The sequence below is a fragment of the Engystomops pustulosus genome, chromosome 1 (assembly GCF_040894005.1).
Source record: "Engystomops pustulosus chromosome 1, aEngPut4.maternal, whole genome shotgun sequence".
Lineage (NCBI taxonomy): Eukaryota > Metazoa > Chordata > Amphibia > Anura > Leptodactylidae > Engystomops > Engystomops pustulosus.
Window position 1 is genome coordinate 177,398,177 of NC_092411.1, and position 6,000 is coordinate 177,404,176.

Consider the following 6,000-nt stretch of genomic DNA (forward strand, 5'->3'; position numbering starts at 1 on the left):
GACTCTGACGTGATCTGCAACACCATAGATTTGTACAGTGCAAAAATAGAGCATGCTGAGATTTAAACGCGTGTTAAAACAAATGTGCATGTGTGTGCGAAAAACCCATTGATTAGAATGGGTCAGAGTGCAATGTAGAGTGCATAGTAGTTTTCTGTTCTCTTTTTGGGGTGCTGGTTTAATGCGAGTCACCTTGCTCTCTCACATCATAGAGCTTAAAGGACATTTACCATTAGTTTTACTGAAGGAACACGTGTAAGAAATTCCTGAGGAACTATGCTCTATACACACTATGATCGCTGCAAAATAGAGTTCTAAAAATTATGCTAACCAGTCTGGGGCACTTTGGTTACATCACCAGAGCCCCTTGTCTTTTAATTTATTCACTTCCTACGTTCTGATATAAGTCCTGCCCATCACCTGCTGTTTGCACTGTGGACTTATATAAAGTGATTAAATTAAAAGACGAGCATCCAGACTAATTTGCATAATCTTTAAAACTCGGCAGTGTTAGACTGGCACTGCCGGAGATATCAAGTTCCCTAGAGCGGGCGGGGTAGAGGCAGAAATAATCGTAAAAGAAGTTTTCAATTAAAAAAAAAAAATCAAATCCCGCTCCCTTTCCCTAGAACACATATACAAAAAAAGTAAAATCATAAACATATTAGATATTGCTGTGTCGCACAAATGTCCGCTCTAATAACGACTTGGTGACCAAGCTCAATTGCGCCTTGATGGCCTTTATTTCAAAACCAGCGTGTCACTTTATCCAGTAATAAACTCAACTTATCCAAGTGTTTTTGAGCTTGTCTTTTCATTTTGAACTTTAAGTTAGTGAGAAATTTTGGTTGATATATTTAGCATTTATTAATGGGAAAAAATGTGAATTTAGTAATATTTTTTAAAAACCTGCTATTTTTAAAATGTTCTGTCTTTCAAACTGATAGTAGCTTATTTGGGTAGTAAAACTAACATTTACCATATCTCATAGCTTTGTGTTGGCGACATTTTAGAAGTGTCCTTTGATTTATTTGTCCTAATAAAATAAAACAGCATTCTCTCACATTTTCAAGAAAATTTTAGAATCGATTATTTTAGGGGCCATTTAATTTCTATAGTTCCTGTAATAGAACCCCCCACATATCCCCCCGTTCTATTAACTTCACACCTCACACTGTGAAGGAGCTGTGAATCTGGCGCACCCTGTACAATACACAGGCAAACTGCATTTAGTGCAATTAGCACTGTTGTTGGTAGATCACTGCGCCCCAAATAGCATCTCTAATATACACTCACCGGCCACTTTATTAGGTACACCTGTCCATCTGCTCGTTAACACTTAATCACAATGGCGGCAACTCAGTGCATTTAGGCATGTAGACATGGTCAAGACAATCTCCTGCAGTTCAAACCGAGCATCAGTATGGTAAAGAAAGGTGATTTGAGTGCCTTTGAACATGGCATGGTTGTTGGTGCCAGAAGGGCTGGTCTGAGTATTTCAGAAACTGCTGATCTACTGGGATTTTCATGCACAACCATCTCTAGGGTTTACAGAGAATGGTCCGAAAAAGAAAAAACATCCAGTGAGCGGCAGTTCTGTGGGCGGAAATGCCTTGTTGATGCCAGAGGTCAGAGGAGAATGGGCAGACTGGTTCGCGCTGATAGGCAACAGTGACTCAAATCGCCACCCGTTACAACCAAGGTAGGCAGAAGAGCATCTCTGAATGCACAGAACTTCGAACTTTGAGGCAGATGGGCTACAGCAGCAGAAGACCACACCAGGTGCCACTCCTTTCAGCTAAGAACAGGAAACTGAGGCACAAGTTCATCAAAATTGGACAGTAGAAGATTGGAAAAACGTTGCCTGGTCTGATGAGTCTCAATTTCTGCTGCGACATTCGGATGGTAGGGTCAGAATTTGGCGTCAACAACATGAAAGCATGGATCCATCCTGCCTTGTATCAACGGTTCAGGCTGGTGGTGGTGGTGTCATGGTGTGGGGAATATTTTCTTGGCACTCTTTGGGCCCCTTGGTTCAATTGAGCATCGTTGTAACGCCACAGCCTACCTGAGTATTCTTGCTGACCATGTCCATCCCTTTATGACCACAATGTACCCAACATCTGATGGCTACTTTCAGCAGAATAATGCGCCATGTCAAAAAGCATAAATTATCTCAGACTGGTTTCTTGAACATGACAATGAGTTCACTGTACTCAAATGGCCTCCACAGTCACCAGATCTCAATCCAATAGAGCATCTTTGGGATGTGGTGGAACGGGAGATTCGCATCATGGATGTGCAGCCGACAAATCTGCGTAGGTTGATAAAAAAAACAAAAAAACCCCCCACAAAATCGAGAAAAAAAACCTACATATTTGGTATCATCGCGTCCATAACAATCTGTGTAATAACTCGGAAACATTATTGGACACGCTCTGTGAATGCCGTAAAAGAAAAACTTTATTTTTCATAAAATCCCTTCACAAAAATGCTCCAAAATATAATCAAAAAAAGTTATGTGTGCCAAAATGTAAGGTTATGCACCTGGGGGCTAATAATCCAAAGGCAAAATATGTCCTTTGGGGAGTAAATCTGGGAGAGTCCCTTGTTGAGAAGAACCTGCCTCGAAAGTCAGTAGGATGCTGTCCAGTTCTGGACTTCGGTCAATAAATAGGGTGCCCTGGAGCTGGGGAGGGTTCAACGTAGCGCCACAAAAATGATAAGGGGTATGGAGGGTCTCAGTTATGAGGAAAGATTAAAACAACTAGATTTATTTAGTCTGAAAAAGAGACGACTACGAGGGGACATGATTAACTAAATATAAATATATGAATGGTCCACACAAAAAATATGGTGGTAAGTTGTTTAAGACTAAATCAAATCAAAAGACGAGAGGGTACTGTCTCCGTTTGGAGAAATCAAGGTTTAATCACCAGAGGTGACAGGGCTTTTTTACTATGATCTGTGGAATAGCCTGCCTCAGGTGCTGGTCACAGCAGGGACAGCAGAGAGCTTTAAGAAGGGTCTAGAGGCCTTTTTACCCCTAAATAACATTGATGGTTATGTTTAGAGATGGGGGAATTTATCAAAATCCAATTTGACCCGGTTCGCCGAATTTTCAGAGAAAATTAGATTTGAATCACTGCATTTGTCGGGTGCGGGTGCATGGAGAGGGCTGACGGGCATATTGCAGCAAAGACTTACTGGTAACACCCGCGATTGGTGCTATAACCAATAGCGGGTGTTTTCCCTCCGATAGCCCCAGCTTCGAAAAAACTGCAGCGCCCATGTGCGCCGCCATCTTGCCCAGGATTGTTGCTCCCTGTGACGTCAGCGGGGAGAGGCGATCCGTCACCATGACTGCTGACAGCCTCGTGTCTTCTTGGTTTGACCCCTTCACTACAATGTCCGATCAGCACATTGTAATGAATTAGGGAAATCCCCATATACTGCCATACTGATCGACCAGACAGCCTAGGGTTAAAGTACCCTAAGGAGTCTGAAAAATAGTAAAAAAAAATGAACAGTAAAAGCCTAAACACATTACTATTGCCGCGTCTGAAAATGCCCGATCTATCAAAATATATAAATTTCACTGTGTTTGACCCCGTAATGGAGAATAGTGCCCAAAGTCGAAAATGGCGCTTTTTTGCCGTTTTGAAAAATATAAAAAATTCTATAAAAAGTGATCAAAAGGTCGTACAGTCTTTAAAAGGACAGCAATGAAAAGGTCATCAAAAGTCACAAAAAATGACACCACCCATAGCTCCATACACCGAAGTATAAAAAAGTTATTAGCGGCAAAATAAAAAATACAGTGAGGGACACTACGGCCATACAGTGAAGAATACCACCATACAGTGAGGAACACTACTGCCATACAATGAAGAATACCGCCATACAGTGAGGGACACTATGGCCATACAATGAAGAATACCGCCATACAGTGAGGGACACTATGGCCATACAGTGAAGAATACCGCCATACAGTGAGGAACACTACCAGGGACGGACTGGAAATATAAAGTGAACCCATTCTGTGGGCAGAGTCAAAAAGTAGGTGTGACCATGCAATCTGAGTGGAGTTACTAAACTCCACGCAAAGTGTGGTCTAAATCAATATGTACAGTGCAGAGAAAGAAACTCATACTACCTCCCTTATACAGGAATAAAGCTTCTTTTTTTTAAAAGAACACAACAATACAATACCTGCTCTGATAAACAAGAAAAGAACTCATATAATACTGCCCCCTATGTACAAGAATATAACTACCATAATACTGCCCCTATGTACAAGAATATAACTACTATAATACTGCCTCCTATGTACAAGAATATAACTACCATAATACTGCTCCTATGTACAAGAATATAACTATTATAATAATGCCCCCTATGTACAGGAATATAAATACCATAATGCTGCTACTATGCCATATAACACCGGTAGCCAGTCCCCTGTATATAGCCAGCCCATAAAAATTATAAACCATGAACTCACCTTTCCGACACTCCCCCGAAGCTCCGCTCCTCGATACAGACCGGCCAGCAGTGACAGATCCGCGAGCGCTGGCTGCGCACAGAATATGACGTTGGTAAGCGGCCGACGTCATAGTCTATGCGACGCTGGTGCTCACGAAGCTGGACTGCATCGAGTAGCGGAGCTTCGGGGGATCGTCGGAAAGGTGAGTTTGTGGTTTATTATTTTTAGACTGGCCCACCAAAAGAAAAAAAACTAAATTCGTTCAGACGGATATTTGACGAATCAATGTTTTCCTGAAATTCGGAACGAATTCCAATTAGAATCAATTCGCCTTTCTCTTGTATGCTATATAGAATTGTTTCCCCTAAATCCCTTCCTCATCCAATCCCTTCCCTTCCTTGGTTAAACTTGATGGACGTGTCTTTTTTCAACCATATAAACTATGATTCTATGAAATGGTACACGTAGAAAAATAACTTAAACCATCTCTGTCAACCAAAAATTTTTTAAGGCTCAGAAAAGATGGCAATATGAAAACAAATGAGATTTTCTTTATATTAGTTTTTTTCCAGTAAAATTGTAAAAAAAATCTAAAAAAAAAAACTATATAAATGAGGTATCACCGTGATCGTAGTGATCTATAGAATAAAGATAATATAGTATTTTTAGTGTATGGTGTACGTCTCCCAAAAAATACAAAAAGAAAGGAAACGAAAATTGATAATTTTCTTTTCCTCCATACATCCTCATTATGAAATTGTTGCCTAGGGGCAGTAGATCATTGTATGATGTGTGGATGTTGTTTTTTTGTCTGGTACCAGCACTCTGCCCCATTTGACCCAGGTGTTTTTAAATTAGACACTAGCTGAGAGGAAGTAGGCATCCACAATATGCATATACTATATGTCTCCTGCTGAGACCCCATGGAACAGTGAGTATTCAATACCTGTTCACACATGGTGTGGTATTGCAGGGCATCTGCTGCTTCTGTGGTGGGGTGCTGTTGGGGCCCGGGGCCTGGAGCCATGGGGCTATGCCTGCCAGTATGGGTGCTGGGGGGCAACCGGGTCTTGGTCCCTGCTGGTCCTGATGGATGCCATGTGATGCCACACACAATAGCGTAGGGACCCACTACAACGAGGTCACAGTGAAGTGGTTAGTGGGCTTATACAATTTGATCAAAATGTAACTAAGAACCTCGAGTTCGTTATATAATGTTGCCTAGCGGCGTTAGATCATTGTGTGGTGTGTGGATTTGCGGTCCAGTTCTTTTTCTCTCCCCATGTTGGTTTACTCCATCCATTCAAAAGTTAATAAAATCTCATCAATTAGCTAATGACCAACTAAAATGAAGTATTTGTAAAGTGCATCAAATCTTGCATAAAATAAGCAAATAAAGATTGTATAACCAATAAAAAGGGACAATGTATTATCTGCTCTGGGCGGCGCAGCTTCCCTTCAATGCCCTGGCGTGTGCCCATACAGTAGTCACCACCACATATGGGGTATTGTTA